This window comes from Eschrichtius robustus, chromosome 13, assembly GCF_028021215.1.
Source record: "Eschrichtius robustus isolate mEscRob2 chromosome 13, mEscRob2.pri, whole genome shotgun sequence".
In the NCBI taxonomy this organism is placed as follows: domain Eukaryota; kingdom Metazoa; phylum Chordata; class Mammalia; order Artiodactyla; family Eschrichtiidae; genus Eschrichtius; species Eschrichtius robustus.
The window spans coordinates 76,778,077-76,798,858 of record NC_090836.1 but is presented as its reverse complement, the minus strand read 5'-3'; positions in this window follow the sequence as shown (position 1 = coordinate 76,798,858).

Below are 20,782 nucleotides of genomic sequence, written 5' to 3'. Positions count from 1 at the left end.
GGACAGATCATCCAAAATGAAAATAAATAAGGAAACAGAAGCTTTAAATGACACAATAGACCAGATAGATTTAATTGATATTTATAGGACAGTCCATCCAAAAACAGCAGATTACACGTTCTTCTCAAGTGCGCACGGAACATTCTCCAGGATAGATCACATCTTGGGTCACAAATCAAGCCTCAGTAAATTTAAGAAAATTGAAATCATATCAAGCATCTTTTCTGACCACAACGCGATGAGATTAGAAATGAATTACAGGGAAAAAAACGTAAAAAAGACAAACACATGGAGGCTAAACAATACGTTACTAAATAACCAAGAGATCACTGAAGAAATCAAAGAGGAAATAAAAAAATACCTAGAGACAAATGACAATGAAAACACGACGACCCAAAACCTATGGGATGCAGCAAAAGCGGTTCTAAGAGGGAAGTTTATAGCTATACAAGCCTACCTAAAGAAACAAGAAAAATCTCAAGTAAACAATCTAACCTTACACCTAAAGAAACTAGAGAAAGAAGAACAAACAAAACCCAAAGTTAGCAGAAGGAAAGAAATCATAAAGATCAGAGCAGAGATAAATGAAATAGAAACAAAGAAAACAATAGCAAAGATCAATAAAACTAAAAGATGGTTCTTTGAGAAGATAAACAAAATTGATAAGCCATTAGCCAGACTCATCAAGAAAAAGAGGGAGAGGACTCAAATCAATAAAATCAGAAATGAAAAAGGAGAAGTTACAACAGACACCGCAGAAATACAAAGCATCCTAAGAGACTACTACAAGCAACTTTATGCCAATAAAATGGACAACCTGGAAGAAATGGACAAATTCTTAGAAAGGTATAACTTTCCAAGACTGAATCAGGAAGAAACAGAAAATATGAACAGACCAATCACAAGTAATGAAATTGAAACTGTGATTAAAAATCTTCCAACAAACAAAAGTCCAGGACCAGATGGCTTCACAGGTGAATTCTATCAAACATTTAGAGAAGAGCTAACACCCATCCTTCTCAAACTCTTCCAAAAAATTGCAGAGGAAGGAACACTCCCAAACTCATTCTATGAGGCCACCATCACCCTGATACCAAAACCAGACAAAGACACTACAAAAAAAGAAAATTACAGACCAATATCACTGATGAATATAGATGCAAAAATCCTCAACAAAATACTAGCAAACAGAATCCAACAACACATTAAAAGGATCATACACCACGATCAAGTGGGATTTATCCCAGGGATGCAAGGATTCTTCAATATACGCAAATCAATCAATGTGATACACCATATTAACAAATTGAAGAATAAAAACCATATGATCATCTCAATAGATGCAGAAAAAGCTTTTGACAAAATTCAACACCCATTTCTGATAAAAACTCTCCAGAAAGTGGGCATAGAGGGAACCTACCTCAACATAATAAAGGCCATATATGACAAACCCACAGCAAACATCATTCTCAATGGTGAAAAACTGAAAGCATTTCCTCTAAGATCAGGAACGAGACAAGGATGTCCACTCTCACCACTATTATTCAACATAGTTCTGGAAGTCCTAGCCACGGCAATCAGAGAAGAAAAAGAAATAAAAGGAATACAAATTGGAAAAGAAGAAGTAAAACTGTCATTGTTTGCGGATGACATGATACTATACATAGAAAATCCTAAAACTGCCACCAGAAAACTGCTAGAGCTAATTAATGAATATGGTAAAGTTGCAGGATACAAAATTAATGCACAGAAATCTCTTGCATTCCTATACACTAATGATGAAAAATCTGAAAGGGAAATTATGGAAACACTCCCATTTACCATTGCAACAAAAAGAATAAAATACCTAGGAATAAACCTACCTAGGAAGACAAAAGACCTGTATGCAGAAAACTATAAGACACTGATGAAAGAAATTAAAGATGATACCAACAGATGGAGAGATATACCATGTTCTTGGATTGGAAGAATCAACATTGTGAAAATGAGTATACTACCCAAAGCAATCTACAGATTCAATGCAATCCCTATCAAATTACCAATGGCATTTTTTACAGAGCTAGAACAAATCATCTTAAAATTTGTATGGAGACACAAAAGACCCCGAATAGCCAAAGCAGTCTTGAGGCAAAAAAATGGAGCTGGAGGAATCAGACTCCCTGACTTCAGACTATACTACAAAGCTACAGTAATCAAGACAATATGGTACTGGCACAAAAACAGAAACATAGATCAATGGAACAAGATAGAAAGCCCAGAGATTAACCCATGCACCTATGGTCAACTAATCTATGACAAAGGAGGCAAAGATATACAATGGAGAAAAGACAGTCTCTTCAATAAGTGGTGCTGGGAAAACTGGACAGCTACATGTAAAAGACTGAAATTAGAATACTCCCTAACACCATACACAAAAATAAACTCAAAATGGATTAGAGACCTAAATATAAGACTGGACACTATAAAACTCTTAGAGGAAAACATAGGAAGAACACTCTTTGACATAAATCACAGCAAGATCTTTTTTGATCCACCTCCTAGAGTAATGGAAATAAAAACAAAAATAAACAAGTGGGACCTAATGAAACTTCAAAGCTTTTGCACAGCAAAGGAAACCATAAACAAGACGAAAAGACAACCCTCAGAATGGGAGAAAATATTTGCAAATGAATCAACAGACAAAGGATTAATCTCCAAAATATATAAACAGCTCATTCAGCTCAATATCAAAGAAACAAACACCCCAATCCAAAAATGGGCAGAAGACCTAAATAGACATTTCTCCAAAGAAGACATACAGACGGCCACAAAGCACATGAAAAGATGCTCAACATCACTAATTATTAGAGAAATGCAAATCAAAACTACAATGAGGTATCACCTCACTCCTGTTAGAATGGGCATCATCAGAAAATCTACAAACAACAAATGCTGGAGAGGGTGTGGAGAAAAGGGAACCCTCTTGCACTGTTGGTGGGAATGTAAATTGATACAGCCACTATGGAGAACAATATGGAGGTTCCTTAAAAAACTAAAACTAGAATTACCATATGACCCAGCAATCCCACTACTGGGCATATACCCAGAGAAAACCGTAATTCAAAAAGACACATGCACCCGAATGTTCATTGCAGCACTATTTACAATAGCCAGGTCATGGAAGCAACCTAAATGCCCATCAGCAGACGAATGGATAAAGAAGATGTGGTACATATATACAATGGAATATTACTCAGCCATAAAAAGGAACGAAATTGAGTCATTTGTTGAGACGTGGATGGATCTAGAGACTGTCATACAGAGTGAAGTAAGTCAGAAAGAGAAAAACAAATATCGTATATTAATGTATGTATGTGGAACCTAGAATAATGGTACAGATGAGCCAGTTTGCAGGGCAGAAGTTGAGACACAGATGTAGAGAATGGACATATGGACACCAAGGGGGGAAAACTGCGGTGAGGTGGGGATGGTGGTGTGCTGAATTGGGCGATTGGGATTGATATGTATACACTGATGTGTATAAAATTGATGCCTAATAAGAACCTGCAGTATAAAAAAACAAACAACTAATACTAAACTTTCATTGGGTTATTTGTATGGAAATATGTTAATATAAATGTTTCAGACATTACATGAAATTTCTAAAAATCTTATATTTGTATTTGTATGGAAATATGTATGGAAATATGTTAATATAAATGTTTCAGACATTACATGAAATTTCTAAAAATCTTATATGTTCTGGTATAATGTTATAAGTAATAATCCTAGTTATTACTTTAAAATGTATATCTCAGAAATAACTAATTTTCTTGTCAACTGCATTATTATGAACTTTCATCAAATCTTTAACTGTGGTCATTTTTAAGTCTTTTGTCATTTACAGACAGTTCTGGGTGTACTCTGATGATTTTGCAAATATGTTCCTATAAAAGGGTTTCATCTTCAAGAAATTCATGGAAAAGACTCTGACAAGTACAGGTTTCTGGTAACTGACTGTACTGCTGAACTGAATGAATAAGCATTTTCAGAACTCTAATGAAAAACTGATGAACTCATAAAAGTGCTAACAAAAAGATCAAGATGATGGGCTTCCCTGGTGGCACAATGGTTGAGAATCTGCCTGCTAATGCAGGGGACACGGGTTCGAGCCCTGGTCTGGGAAGATCCCACATGCCGCGGAGCAACTAAGCCCGTGAGCCACAACTATTGAGCCTGCGTGTCTGGAGCCTGTGCTCCACAACAAGAGAGGCCGCGATAGTGAGAGGCCCGCGCACCGCGATGAAGAGTGGCCCCCGCTTGCCGCAACTAGAGAAAGCCCTCGCACAGAAACGAAGACCCAACACAGCCAAAAAAATAAATAAATAAAATAAATAAATAAATAAATAATAATTTAAAAAAAAAAAAAAAAAAAAAAGATCAAGATGAAAAAAAAAATTAATTACATGGGACTGAGTGAACTGATGAGGATGAGTATAATTTTTGTGACTTTCTGTCTGAATTAAAAAAAAAAAAAATCCCACAAGGACTCAGAGGCAAAGAATATACAAATCAATTTTCACTGCAAAGTAAAGGAGCTGTTACAGTGGAGGATTACTGGACTGAATGTCAATATTATGACATAGTATGAGTGTGTTTCATGTTTGGTAATTGCAATCATTGTTGCTTTTGTTGTGGTCATCCATGTACAATGCTTGGTGTCAGTCTATTTATCTCTTGTAAAAATAAAATACAGTGTGTGTGTGTGAAAAAAAAAAAAAAAAGAAAGACTAATTGTTTTAACTTTTAAATGTTAAAGTACATGCGTTATTTCTCTTGGGACACATTCCAGCAGAACAATAGGTAGAGATAATATATTGCTCTCAGGATATCCTCAAAGTGTAGGCTGGCATTTTGCAGTTCATAGCCCATACATGACAGTATAAACAAGATGAAATATAGCCATCTTTAGAATTGCCAAAAAGACATGTTTTCTCTTTTCATGCCTATAATTTTAAAATGTTTCATTAAAACTTTCTTGTGCTTCTTTCTTTTCTTAAAGACATGTTGGAAATCACTCACCTCTAGGTTTCTTACTTAGAATTTAAAAAAATAACTTGATTTATTAGTGTGGTTAATCCAAATAGACCAGAATTTCAATTATTAATTTATTGAATCATTCAACTTGAATTCTGTAAGCACTTAACATATGACAGGTACTGTAGCATGCAGATTGCATGATGTGGAGCAAGATAGACACTATGCCTGCCCTCACTATACATTCTGTCATTGAGAAAGACAGAAAACTATGTCTAGGGCTGTAATATGGGAAGTACAAGTTCCAACAGGATCATAGAGCAGGAGCATCAAGTTATCTTAAAGTTTCAAGGAAGACTTCTTATTTTTGTGTATGGTGTTAAAGAATGTTCTAATTTCATTTTTTTTTTTTACCTGTAGCTGTCCAGTTTTCCCAGCACGATTTATTGAAGAGACTGTCTTTCCTCCATTGTATAGTCTTGCCTCCTTTGTCATAGATTAATTGACCATAGGTTTGTGGGTTTACTTCTGGACTTCTATCATGTTCCATTGATCTATGTTTCTGTTTTTGTGCCAGTACCATACTGTTTTGATTACTATAGCTTTGTAGTATACTCTGAAGCCAGGAAGCCTGATTCCTCCAGCTCCGTTTTTCTTTCTCAAGATTGCTTTGGCTATTCGGGGTCATTTGTGTCTCCACACAAATTTTAAGATTTTTGGTTCTAGATCTGGAAAAATTGCCATTGATAATTTGACAGAGATGGCATTGAATCTGTAGATTGCCTTAGGTAGTATAGTCATTTTGACAATACTGATTCTTCCAGTCCAAGAACACAGTATATCTTTCCATCTGTTTGTGTTGTCTTTGATTTCTTTCCTCAGTGTCTTATAGTTTTCAGAGTACAGGTCTTTTGCCTCCTTAGGTAGGTTTATTCCTAGGTATTTTATTCTTTTTGATGCGATGGTAAATGGGATTGCTTCTTGAATTTCTCTGTCTGATCTTTCATTGTTAGTGTATAGAAATGCAACAGATTTCTGTGTATTAATTTTGTAACCTGCAACTTTACCAAATTCACTGATGAGCTCTAGTAGTTTTCTGGTAGCATCTTTAGGATTTTCTATGTATAGTATCATGTCATCTGTAAAGAGTGACAGTTTAACTTCTTCTTTTCAAATTTGGATTCCTTTTATTTATTTTTCTTTTTTGATTGCCATAGCTAAGACTTCCAAAACTAAACTCAAAATTAAAGACTTAAATATGAAACTGAAAAGTATAAAGCTCTTAGAGGAAAACATAGGCAGAACACTCTCTGACATAAATCACAGCAACATCTTTTTTGATCCATCTCCCAGAGTAATGGAAATAAAAACACAAATAAACAAATGGGACCTAATTAAACTCAAAAGCTTTTGCACAGCAAGGGAAGCCATAAACAAAACAAAAAGATAACACAGAGTGGGAGAAAATATTTGCAAATGATGTGACTGATAAGGGATAATCCTCCAAAATTTACAAACAGCTCATGTGGCTTAATATTATCAAAATAAACAACTCAATCAAAATATGGGCAGAAGACCTACATAGACATTTCTCCAAAGAAGACATACAGATGGCCAAGAGGCACAAGAAAAGATATTCAACATTGTTAATTATTAGAGAAATGTAAATCAAAACTACAATGAGAGATCACCTCACACCAGTCAGAATGGCTTTCATCAAAAAATCCACAAACAATAAATGCTGGAGAGGGTGTGGAGAGAAGGGAACCCTCCTACACTGTTGGTGGGAATGTAAATTGGTGCTGCCACTATGGAGAACAGTATGGAGGTTTCTTAAGAAACTAAAAATAGAACCACCATATGATCCTGCAATCCCACTCCTGGACATATATCTGGAGAAAAACATGGCCCAAAAGAATACACGCACCCCAATATTCATTGCTGTGCTGTTTACAATAGCCAAGACATGGAAACGACCTAAATGTCCACAGACAGAAGAATGGATAAAGAAGATGTGGTACATACATACAATGGAATATTACTCAGCCATTAAAAAGAATGAAATAATGCCATTTGCAGCAACATGGATGGACTTAGAGATTGTCATACTGAGTGAAGTAAGTCAGACAGAAAAAGAGAAATATCATATGATATTGCTTATACGCAGAATCTAAAAAAATGATATAAATGAACTTGTTTATGAAGCAGAAACAGACTCACAGCCTTAAAGAATGAACTTATGGTTACCAGGGGGGAAGGGTGCGGGGGGAGGGATAGTTAGGGAGTTTGGGATTGACATATACACACTGACATATTTAAAATGGATAACCAACAAGGACCTTCTGTATAGCACAGGGAACTCTGGTCAATATTCTGTAACAACTTAGTTGGGAAAAGAATTTGAAAAAGAATAGATTCATGTATATGTATAATTGAATCACTTTGTTCTACTCCTGAAAATAACACATTATTGTTAATCAACTATACTCCAATAAAAAATAAAAAGTTAAAAAAAAAAGGAAGACTTCTTAGAGGAAATGGTATTTAAGCTGTTTTTTTTTTTTTTTAACATCTTTATTGGAGTATCATTGCTTTACAATGGTGTGTTAGTTTCTGCTTTATAACACAGTGAATCAGCTATACATATGTATATATCCCCGAATCTCCTCCCTCTTGCGTCTCCCTTCCACCCTCCCTATCCCACCCCTCTAGGTGGTCACAAAGCACCGAGCTGATCTCCCTGTGCTATGCGGCTGCTTCCCACTAGCTATCTATTTTACATTTGGTAGTATATATAAGTCCATGCCATTCTCTCACTTCGTCCCAGCTTACCCTTCCCCCTCCCTGTGTCCTCAAGTCCATTTTCTACATCTGCGTCTTTATTCCTGTCCTGCCCCTAGGTTCTTCAGAACCTTTTTTTTTTTTTTAGATTCCATATATATGTGTTAGCATACGGTATTTGTTTTTCTCTTTCTGACTTACTTCATTCTGTATGACAGACTCTAGGTCCATCCACCTCACTACAAATGACTCATTCGTTTCTTTTTATGGCTAAGTAATATTCCATTGTATATATGTGCCACATCTTCTTTATCCATTCATCTGTTGACGGACACTTAGGTTGCTTCCATGTCCTGGCTACTGTAAATAGTGCTGCAATGAACATTGTGGTACATGACTCTTCTTGAATTATGGTTTTCTCAGGGTATATGCCCAGTAGTGGGATTGTTGGGTCGTATGGTAGTTCTATTTTTAGTTTTTTAAGGAATCTCCATACTGTTCTCCATAGTGGCTGTATCAGTTTACATTCCCACCAACAGTGCAAGAGGGTTCCTTTTTCACCACACCCTCTCCAGCATTTACTGTTGCAGATTTTTTAATGATGGCCATTCTGACTGGTGTGAGGTGATACCTCATTGTAGTTTTGATTTGCATTTCTCTAATGATTAGTGATGTTGAGCATTCTTTCATATGTTTATTGGCTATCTGTATATCTTCTTTGGAGAAGTGCCTATTTATGTCTTCTGCCCATTTTTGGATTGTTTGTTTTTTTGATATTGAGCTGCATGAGCAGCTTGTAAATTTTGGAGATTAATCCTTTGTCAGTTGCTGCATTTGCAAATATTTTCTCCCATTCTGACAGTTGTCTTTTCGTCTTCTTCATGGTTTCCTTTGCTGTGCAAAAGCTTTGAAGTTTCATTGGGTCCCATTTGTTTATTTTTGTTTTTATTTCCATTTCTCTAGGAGGTGGGTCAAAAAGGATCTTGCTGTGATTTATGTCATAGAGTGTTCTGCCTATGTTTCTTCTATGAGTTTGATAGTGTCTGGCCTTACATTTAGGTCTCTAATCCATTTTGAGTTTATTTTTGTGTATGGTGTTAGGGAGTGTTCTAATTTCATTCTTTTACATGTAGCTGTCCAGTTTTCCCAGCACCACTTATTGAAGAGGCTGTCTTTTCTCCATTGTATAGTCTCGCCTCCTTTATCAAAAATAAGGTGACCATATGTGTGTGGGTTTATCTCTGGGCTTTCTATCCTGTTCCATTGATCTATATTTCTGTTTTTGTGCCAGTACCATATTGTCTTGATTACTGTAGCTTTGTAGTATAGTCTGAAGTCTGGGAGCCTGATTCCTTCAGCTCTGTTTTTTTTATTAAGATTGCTTTGGCTATTTGGTGTCTTTTGTATCTCCATACAAATTGTGAAATTTTTTGTTCTAGTTCTGTGAAAAATTCCATAGGTAGTTTGACAGGGATTGCACTGAGTCTGTAGATTGCTTTGGGTAGTATAGTCATTTTCACAATGTTGATTCTTCTAATCCAAGAACATGGTATATCTCTCCATCTGTTTGTATCATCTTAATTTCTTTCATCAGTGTCTTATTGTTTTCTGCATACAGGTCTTTTGTCTCCTTAGGTAGGTTTATTCCTAGGTATTTTATTCTTTTTGTTGCAATGGTACATGGGAGTGTTTCCTTGGGTTTATCCCTGGAATGCAAGGATTCTTCAACATACACAAATCAATCAATGTGATACACCATAATAATAAATTGAAGGAGAAAAACCATATGATCATCTCAGTAGATGTAGGAAAAGCTTTCAACAAAATTCAACACCAATTGATGATAATATCCCTCCAGAAAACAGGCAAAGAGGGAACTTACGTCAACCTAATAAAGGTCATGTATGACAAATCCACAGCAAACATCATTCTCCATGGTGAAAAACTGAAACCATTTCCACTAAGATCAGGAACAAGACAAGGTTGCCCACTCTCACCATTATTATTCAACATAGTTTTGGAAATTTTAGCCACAGCAATCAGAGAAGAAAAAGAAATAAAAGGAATCCAAATCAGAAAAGAAGAAGTAAAGCTGTCACTGTTTTCAGATGACATGACACTATACATAGAGAATCCTAAAGACACTACCAGAAAACTACTAGAGCTAATCAATGAATTTGGTAAAGTAGCAGGATACAAACTTAATGCACAGAAATCTCTTGCATTCCTATACACTAATGATGAAAAATCTGAAAGAGAAATTACACTGTGTTTTTTCAACTTGAGGTTGTAAAATCAATTTAGTAAATCAATTAGAGTAGAAGAGAATAGAATTGCAATAAAATGTATGAATATTGTTTCATGAAATATTTTTCAGTTGAGTTTGTGTCTATGTGTGAGAGGGATCTGGGTTGGATGTAAAATATATTTTTTAAGATGGGTCATGACCAAAAATGTGTTTGAAATCCGTTAGCCAAAAGGATGAATGGAAATTAAGTAATAAAAAATGAGGATTAAGAATTTTCCTGGCGGACCAGGAGTTTTGCTGGCAGAGAAAAGCATGTGCAAATACTCAGAGGCACGGAAGTTTGTGTAATTCTAGAAGCTGAAAGAAGTTCAGAAAAGCTGGAAAAGTTAGGTGTGGCGGAAGTGGGGTTTGTTGGCTGCATGAAACACCAGGGATGGGGCTTAATTCAGGGTAGAAAGTAGCTATCAAATATTTTACAAGCCATGACATGAAGTTTGCATATTTTCAGAGCAATAGTTTGTTGCCAAATAGTTTTAAGCAGGAAGATATGATCATGTTTGCATGTTACAGAATAGCTCTGGTCATATTTTACAAATGGGAGAGAGGAAAATCAATTAGAGGCAGGAGGCGTGCAGTAATTCAGATGACCTGGTCAAGCAGAGGGATTTCAAGGATTTAGAGAAGTGGATGGATGTGAATCCCTGGTGGAAATGTAAGACTGGTATTTGGCTGTGGGAAGGAAGAGAAATGGAGGTGCACAGAATGCCTGTCAAATTGCAGGCAGGAGCTATTAAAGGTAGAGTGCTAAAGCTAACTGAGTTGGGAAACAATGGAAGAAAAACAGGTTTTGTGGATAAGGTGGACAAAAAGTTTCAGTTTGGGACATACTGTCAAATCTGCTCATTCTCAAGCAATTCACACAGTAAACAAACTTCAAAAGGTTTTCACTAAGAGTCAATTCACCATAAAGACAGATACAGCTTTCTGGAACATTTTCTAAGTAGGAACCAACGTTTCCAACTTCTATCCATTTCAACATAGGTTCTGCCACCCTGGTTTAATTACCATAGTTCAACAATAATGTTAAGTCATGTTTCAGCATACTAGTCTTTCAAACTTCAGATTTTATTTCATTTTCAAATGAAAATATATTTTTTCTATAGAAAAATTTGAAGTTAGTAATCACTATGCTAACAACAGTTTAACAAAAACAATCTCCAATAAGACATTTCCAATTATCCAATGCATGGTAGTATCGAAGCTTAGTTTTTTATATTTGGATATATGAAATGAACATCATTTATTGTTTAAGCTGATTCATGTGGTTCAAAAAAGAGAGATTGTGTAGAGATTTCATTTTGAAAAAAATAAAGGGAGATATATTTAGACACTTGAGAGTTTTCACTGACACGAACCTTTTTTTAAACAACAAATTCATACTTACATCACATCATTGTCATAAAGAGGTTTTCCATCCTGATAGTTACAATTTTCTGCTGGTTGAGCACTTACAATGTAGCAGAACCATAAAGCACAAATAGAAATTTTGCCCCTGTCTCTAGCAATTTAAGGTGGAAATGTTCATGGACTACTTTATTAAATTAAATCCCCTTTCTTCAATTTTTGGGTGCATATACACACTGCCTTGATACCAGTTGCTTTTGTAAAAAAAATGCTATTTCATAGTATGTGCTGGTAAATTATTATCTGAGCAAATGCCTTGATGTCCTGAGCAAGGCATTTCATATTACAGGTTTTCTACCCTGGAAATGTCTCCCTGAGAAAGAGAATAGCCGAAGGACAATATTCTTATGAGCCTCTTCTACGCTTCCTTAGACGTAAAATTGTGTTAAATATAAAATTAAAACTGGATTAAAACCTATATAATGCAAAGAGAAATAATTAGAAAAGGACATAGAATTTAGGGAGGTGTGTGTAAGATGATATGCATCCTAGGCCCTGCTCGCATATATGACTGGCTAGTTTGTGTATTATATGTGGAAACTACAGGTTATTTTTCCAGAGTCTGAGTTTTTGTTCTGTTTTGAATTATTTCCTTCTCTGAAAAAAACATGACTCTTGAAAATGAAAGGTTTTGGCTTTCAATACTATAATCATTGCTATTTTTTGAAAAGTTATTTTGAAAAGTCAAAGAATCCACTCTCCTATCAGTCTGTTTCTCCAGCAATGGAGGCTTCTGAGTGCGTGTGGGAGGAAACCTCAGGGATAACCTCAGTTTCATGCTGTCTCACGATCAAGGCCACAGTGGACACCACTTGTGGCAACTATAGTAGATTTCGATTGTCACTGTGTATCAAGGACCTTAAAAATTCCGATATCCTCATGCCCAGTAATTTTACTTCTCAAAATTTGTCTGGGGGGCCCTGAACCAAGATGGCGGAGTAGAAGGACGTGCTCTCACTCCCTCTTGTGAGAACACCAGAATCACAATTAACTGCTGGACAATCATTGAAAGGAAGACACTGGAACTCACCAAAAAAGATACCCCACATGCAAAGACAAAGGAGAAGCCACAATGAGATGGTAGGAGGGGTGCAATCACAGTAAAATCAAATCCCATAACTGCTGGGTGGGTGACTCACAGACTGGAGAACACTTATACTACAGAAGTCCACCCACTGGTGTGAAGGTTCTGAGCCCCACGTCAGGCTTCCCAACCTGGGGGTAGAGCAACAGGAGGAGGAATTCCTAGAGAATCAGATTTTGAAGGCTAGTGGGATGTGACTGCAGGATTTCGACAGGACTGGGGGAAACAGAGACTCCACACTCGGAGGGCACAAAGTAGTGTGCACATCGGGACCCAGGGTAAGGAACAGTGACCCCAGGGGAGAGTGAACCAGACCTACCTCCTAGTGTTGGAGGGACTCCTGCAGAGGCAGGGGGTGGCTGTGGCTCATCATGGGGACAGGGACACTAGCAGCAGAAGTTCTGGGAAGTACTCCTTGGTGTGAGCCCTCCCAGAGTCTGCCATTAGCTCCACCAAAGAGCCCAGATAGTCTCCAGTGTTGGGTTGCCTCAGGCCAAACACCCAACAGGGAGGGAACCCAGCCCCAGCCATCAGCACTCAAGCAGATTAAAGTTTTACTGAGCTCTGCCTACCAGAGCAACACCCAGCTCTACCGACCACTAGTCCCTCCCATCAGGAAACTTGCACAAGCCTCTTAGATAGCGTCATCCACCAGAGGGCAGACATCAGAAGCAAGAACTACAATCCTGCAGCCTGTGGAACAAAAACCACATTCACAGAAAGATAGACAAGATGAAAAGGCAGAGGGCTACGTATCAGATGAAGGAACAAGATAAAACCCCAGAAAAACAACTAAATGAAGAGGAGATAGGCAACCTTCCAGAAAAAGAATTCAGAATAATGATAGTGAAGATGATCCAGGACCTCGGGAAAAGAATGGAGGCAAACATCGAGATGATGCAAGAAATGTTTAACAAACACCTAGAAGAATTAAAGAACAAACAAACAGAGATGAACAATACAATAACTGAAACGAAAACTACACTAGAAGGAATCAATAGCAGAATAACTGAGGCAGAAGAACGGATAAGTGACCTGGAAGACAAAATGGTGGAATTCACAGCTGTGGAACAGAATAAAGAAAAAAGAATGAAAAGAAGTGAAGACAGCCTAAGAGACCTCTGGGACAACATTAAACGCAAAAACATTTGCATTACAGGGGTCCCAGAAGGAGAAGAGAGAGAGAAAGGATCAGAGAAAATATCTGAAGAGATTATAGTCGAAAACTTCCCTAACATGGGAAAGGAAATAGCCACCCAAGCCCAGGAAGCACAGAGAGTTCCATATAGGATAAACCAAAGGAGAAACACGCTGAGACACATACTAATCAAATTGGCAAAAATAAAAGACAAAGAAAAATTATTGAAAGCAGCAAGGGAAAAAGGACAAATAACATACAAGGGAACTCCCATAAGGTTAACAGCTGATTTCTCAGCAGAAACTCTACAAGCCAGAAGGGAGTGGCATGATATACTTAAAGTGATAAAAGGGAAGGACCTACAACCAAGATTACTCTACCCAGTAAGGATCTCATTCAGATTCGATGGAGAAATCAAAAGCTTTACAGACAAGCAAAAGCTAAGAGAATTCAGCACCACCAAACCAGCTCTACAACAAATGCTAAAGGAACTTCTCTAAATGGAAACACAAGAGAAGAAAAGGACCTACAAAAACAAAACCAAAACAATTAAGAAAATGGTCACAGGAATATACATATGGATAATTACCTTAAATGTGAATGGATTAAGTGCTCCAACCAAAAGACACAGGCTTGCTGAAAGGATACAAAAACAAGACCCATATATATGCTGTCTAAAACAGAACAACTTCAGACCTAGGGACACATACAGACTGAAAGTGAGGGGCTGGAAAAAGATATTCCATGCAAATGGAAATCAAAAGAAAGCTGGAGTAGCAATAGTCATTTCAGATAAAATAGACTTCGAAATAAAGAATGTTACAAGAGACAAGGAAGGACACTACATAATGATCAAGGGATCAATCCAAGCAGAAGATATAACAATTACAAATATATATGCACCCAACATAGGAGCACCTCAATACATAAGGCAACTGCTAACAGCTATAAAAGAGGAAATTGACAGTAACACAATAATAGTGGGGGACTTTAACACCTCACTTACACCAATGGATAGACCACCCAAAATGAAAATAAATAAGGAAACACAAGCTTTAAATGACACAATAGACAAGATAGATTTAATTGATATTTATAGGACATTAGATCCAAAAAGAGCAGATTACACTTTCTTCTCAACTGCACACAGAACATTCTCTAGGATAGATCACATCCTGGGTCACAAATCAAGCCTCAGTAAATTTAAGAAAATTGAAATCATATCAAGCATCTTTTCTGACCACAAAGCTATGAGATTAGAAATGAATTACAGGGAAAAAAACGTAAAAAACACAGACACATGGAGGCCAAACAATACGTAACTAAATAACCAAGAGATCACTGAAGAAATCAAAGAGGAAATCAAAAAATACGTACAAAAAAATGACAATGAAAACACGACGATCCAAAACCTATGGGATGCAGCAAAAGCAGTTCTAAGAGGGAAGTTTATAGCTATACAAGCTAACCTCAAGAAACAAGAAAAATCTCAAATAAACAATCTAACCTTACACCTAAAGGAACTAGAGAAAGAAGAAGAAACAAAACCCAAAGTTTGCAGAAGGAAAGAAATCATAAAGATCAGAGCAGAAATAAATGAAATAGAAACAAAGAAAACAATAGCAAAGATCAATAAAACTAAAAGCTGGTTCTTTGAGAAGATAAACAAAATTGATAAACCATTAGCCAGACTCATCAAGAAAAAAACGGAGAGGACTCAAATAAATAAAATTAGAAATGAAAAAGGAGAAGTTACAACAGACACCACAGAAATACAAAGCATTCTAAGAGACTACTACAAGGAACCCTATGCCAACAAAATGGACAACCTGGAAGAAATGGACAAATTCTTAGAAAGGTATAACTTTCCAAGACTGAACCAGGAAGAAATAGAAAATATGAACAGACCAATCACAAGTAATGAAATTGAAACTGTGATTAAACATCTTCCAACAAACAAAAGTCCAGGACCAGATGGCTTCACAGGTGAATTCTATCAAGCATTTAGAGAAGAGCTAACACCCATCCTTCCCAAACTCTTCCAAAAAATTGCAGAGTAAGGAACACTCCCAAACTCATTCTATGAGGCCACCATCATCCTGATACCAAAACCAGACAAAGATACTACAAAAAAAGAAAATTACAGACCAATATCACTGATGAATATAGATGCAAAAATCCTCAACAAACTACTAGCAAACAGAATCCAACAACACATTAAAAGGATCATACACCATGATCAAGTGGGGGTTTATCCCAGGAATGCAAGGATTCTTCAATATACACAGATCAATCAGTGTGATACACCATATTAACAAATTGAAGAAGTAAAACCATATGATCATCTCAATAGATGTAAAAAAAGCTTCTGACAAAATTCAACACCCATTTATGATAAAAACTCTCCAGAAAGTGGGCATAGAGGGAACCTACCTCAACATAATAAAGGCCATATATGACAAACCCACAGCAAACATCATTCTCAATGGTGAAAAACTGAAAGCATTTCCTCTAAGATCAGGAACAAGACAAGGATTTCCACTCTTACCACTATTATTCAACATAGTTTTGGAAGTGCTAGCCATGGCAATCAGAGAAGAAAGAGAAATAAAATAATACAAATTGGAAAAGAAGAAGTAAAACTGTCACTGTTTGCAGATGACATGATACTATACATAGAGAATCCTAAAGATGCCACCAGAAAACTACTAGAGCTAATCAATGAATTCGGTAAAGTTGTAGGATACAAAATTAATGCACAGAAATCTCTTGCATTCCTATACACAAATGATGAAAAATCTGAAAGAGAAATTTAGGAAACACTCCCATTTACCATTGCAACAAAAAGAATAAAATACCTAGGAATAAACCTACCTAGGGAGACAAAAGACCTGTATGAAGAAAACTATAAGACACTCATGAAAGAAATTAAAGATGATACCAACAGATGGAGAGATATACCATGTTCTTGAATTGGAAGAATCAATATTGTGTAAATGACTATACTACCCAAAGCAATCTGCAGATTCAATGCAATCCCTATCAAATTACCAATGGCATTTTTTATGGAACTAGAAAAAAAAATCTTAAAATTTGTATGGAGACACAAAAGACCCCGAATAGACAAAGCCGTCTTGAGGGAAAAAAATGGAGCTGGAGGAATCAGACTCCCTGAATTCAGACTACACTACAAAGCTATAGTAATCAAGACAATATGGTACTGGCACAAAAACAGAAACATAGATCAATGGAACATGATAGAAAGCCCAGAGGTAAACCCACGCACCTATGGTTAATCTATGACAAAGGAGGTAAGGATATACAATGGAGAAAAGACAGACTCTTCAATAAGTGGTGCTGGGAAAACTGGACAGCTACATTTAAAGAATGAGCTTAGAACACTCCCTAACACCATACACGAAAATAAACTCAAAATGGATTAGAGACCTAAATGTAAGACTGGACCCTATAAAACTCTTAGAGGAAAACATAGGAAGAACACTCTTTGACATAAATCACAGCAAGATGCTTCCTGATCCACCTCCTAGAGTAATGGAAATAAAAACAAAAATAAACAAATGGGACCTAATGAAACTTCAAAGCTTTTGCACAGCAAAGGAAACCATAAACAAGATGAAAAGACAACCCTCAGAATTGGAGAAAATATTTGCAAATGAATCAACGGACAAAGGATTAATCCCCAAAATATGTAAACAGCTCATGCAGCTCAATATTAAAAAAGCAAACAACCCAATCCAAAAATGGGCAGTAGACCAAAATAGACATTTCTCCAAAGACGACATACACATGGCCAAGAAGCCCATGAAAAGCTGCTCAACATCAGTAATTATTAGAGAAATGCAAATCAAAACTACAAAGAGGTATCACCTCACACCAGTTAGAATGGGCATCATCAGAAAATCTACAAACAACAAATGCTGGAGTGGGTGTGGAGAAAAGGGAACCCTCTTGCACTGTTGGTGGGAATGTAAATTGATACAGCCACTATGGAGAACAGTCTGGAGGTTCCTTAAACAATTAAAAATAGAATTACCATATGATACAGCAATCCCACTACTGGGCATATACCCAGAGAAAACCATAATTCAAAAAGACACATGCACCCCAATGTTCATTGCAGCACTATTTACAACAGCTAGGTCATGGAAGCAACCTAAATGTCCATCGACAGATGAATGGATAAAGAAGATATGGTACTTATATACAATGGAATATTACTCAGCCATAAAAAGGAACGAAATTGGGTCATTTGTTGAGACACGGATATATCTAGGAACTGTCATACAGAGTGCAGTAAGTCAGAAAAACAAATATCGTATATTAACGCATATAAGTGGAACCTAGAAAAATGGTATAGATGAACAGGTTTGCAGGGCAGAAATTGAGACACAGATGTAGAGAACCAATGTATGGACACCAAGGGGGGAAAGCGGCGGGTGGGTGGTGGTAGTGGTGTGATGAATTGGGCGATTGGGATTGACATGTATACACTGATGTGTATAAAACTGATGACTAATAAGAGCCTGCTGTATAAAAAAAAAAAGAAAAGAAAATTCAAAGAAAAATTGTCAAGTTTTTATAATTAGGGAAGTTTATTGTAGCATCGTTTATAATTTAAAGGCTTATTTAAAAAAACTAAATGTCCAAAAATAAGGGCCAAATAAATTACAGTATAGCCTCCTGGTAGAAACCATAATGCCATTAAAATATTTATGTGTTTACAAATGAAATATTTTGTAGTTTACAAAAAGTTATATTGACATGAAAATATTTATATTATAAAACAAGCTAAAATAAGCAAGTATTATCATTGTAAATAGTGTTCTAAGAAACTCTAAGTGATAAATATATAATACAGACTTAAAGAAGTTTTACCACAATACAGCGTTCATTTCTGAAAGATAGTATCACAAATACATTTATTTTTTTTTCTTCTGTAGTTTAAACACATTTTAAAGTGAAACGGATTACTTATTAATGGAAAAAATAAACTACTAACAATTTTTTCCATCTGCAAATGTATACATCATACTATTATCCAAAGTCTATCCATAAAAGACACTTAAGCAAGTAATCTGTCTACACCCTGACAAACCTGAAACTATTTAACCATAGGTTGGGTTTTGCAAACTAAAATAACTTCAGATTAGGTGTATCTCCATTTATTTGCCAGAATTTTAATTATTTATCAATATCAAAATGACTGTCAATATGGTTGCTATTATTTGTTTGTGTCTTATGCTACCATTTAGCAGGAGAAAACTATCTTTTCAATACAAAAATTCATTTCAGTAGTATAATTGTAGTTAATATTCTTTTTCTACAAATTCAGCTATATAGTACTGGATATTTAATAGATAGACTTTAAAAATCTAGGTCCAAAAATGCAAAATAATAAATATTTCCATATCTGGATCCAAGGGTTGGATATTCAACTTAATGTAGTAGGATGGCGGTTGAGATAGAATGCCACAAATCAGTGCAGAAAACAATTTATCCGTGCATTTTACATCTTGGATGTTACCTTTCTCCCAGAGAGAAGTATATAATCTCTCTTGATTGCTTGCTCTTTTTTTTTATTAGCATGAAATCTGCTTTGCAGCTCCCAAAGCTGCAATCCAACCAGACACATAGAGTAATTCCCTGTTTCAATGCTTCTTCCTTTAGTCTAGTTCACAATACAAATGCAGACAGAATTGTTTTCCCAGAGGCAAGCTAGAAAAATCTTTTTCTTTCTATAATAGAGGCGGAGAATAAACATTTCAAGATTGAAACACACTCATCTGTAAACGGAAATGACATAGCTGACATTTACTGGCAAAAAAATAAGCAGAGATTATCATTTCATAGCCTGCAGTAGATTGAAACTAGTTGAAAAGCAAATACCTCTTTCAGCACACCATTTCCTCTGTCTGATAATGGGTGTTGATCTTTGTGTTGCAGTCCTTCTAACTGCTTTGCTTTTATTTTTAATGAACCTCCATTTCACTTACTCATCAGCCACATATGGGTGAAAATGGATGGTGATGCGTAATCATTTACAGGTGCACTTTCATTAAAGCTAAAAAGCTTCTGAGACTATGGTCTTAAGAGGCAGTTAAACAGTTTCATTCTTTCTTCCAACTTCTTTTAGCTATATCTTTCAAGTTCTATAAACCTTCACAGAAAAGGAAAGAATCCACAATGTGCATAATTAAGGAACCCCTGAGTAATTATTATTTAATTTGTATGTATAGGACTCGGAACCTAGCATACTGATTTGTGTCTGAGCCTTCATGCCCTGAAATTGGTGGAATCTAAAGAGAAATGTAGACTTTTTGACATGCTACCAAAAGTTATCTGAGATTAGGTACTTTCAGAAGGGGAAACAGAACAACTCTGTCCAGAGCTTGAAACTATATAAAAATCACTGAGCCAAGAGATCAGAGAAACAAACTGGACGTGACCTTAGAGTGGGGAATAGAGCATGAGCTTTGGAGTTCAAAGATTGTAATTTAAATGCTTCCTCAATTTGGTGAGAGCTGCTTGACCTTAAGCAAACAATTCTGAGCCTCAGTTTCTTCACACAGTAAAGGGAGGCACCAATACTGTCTACTGAGCTCACCTCACAGTACCACAGCTAGGATAAACAGAGAGAATGTAAATGAAAACCTTCAAAATCTGTGGCCGGGTCTCTGAGGATTTTGCATAAATAAAGGGGACATTTCACATCAGTGAAGAAAGGATGCCTTATTCAATTAATTTCATTTAGACAATTACCTATACATTTAAAGGGAAAAAAGGAATTTAGAGCCCTAGCTCATACTTTTCAGAAAAGTAAATCATAGGTGTATTCAAAACTTAAATGTATATATCTTAACCCAAAACATATTAAAAGAAAATAATTAAATATATGTTTATGAACTTTAAGCAAGTAAAACCTTCTTAAATCAGACACAAAAAGTGAAATCCTGCATGAAAATATTTGCAATATATAACAATTTTCACACATGAATATTTAGAAATATAGAAATAGAAAGGATATATCCTT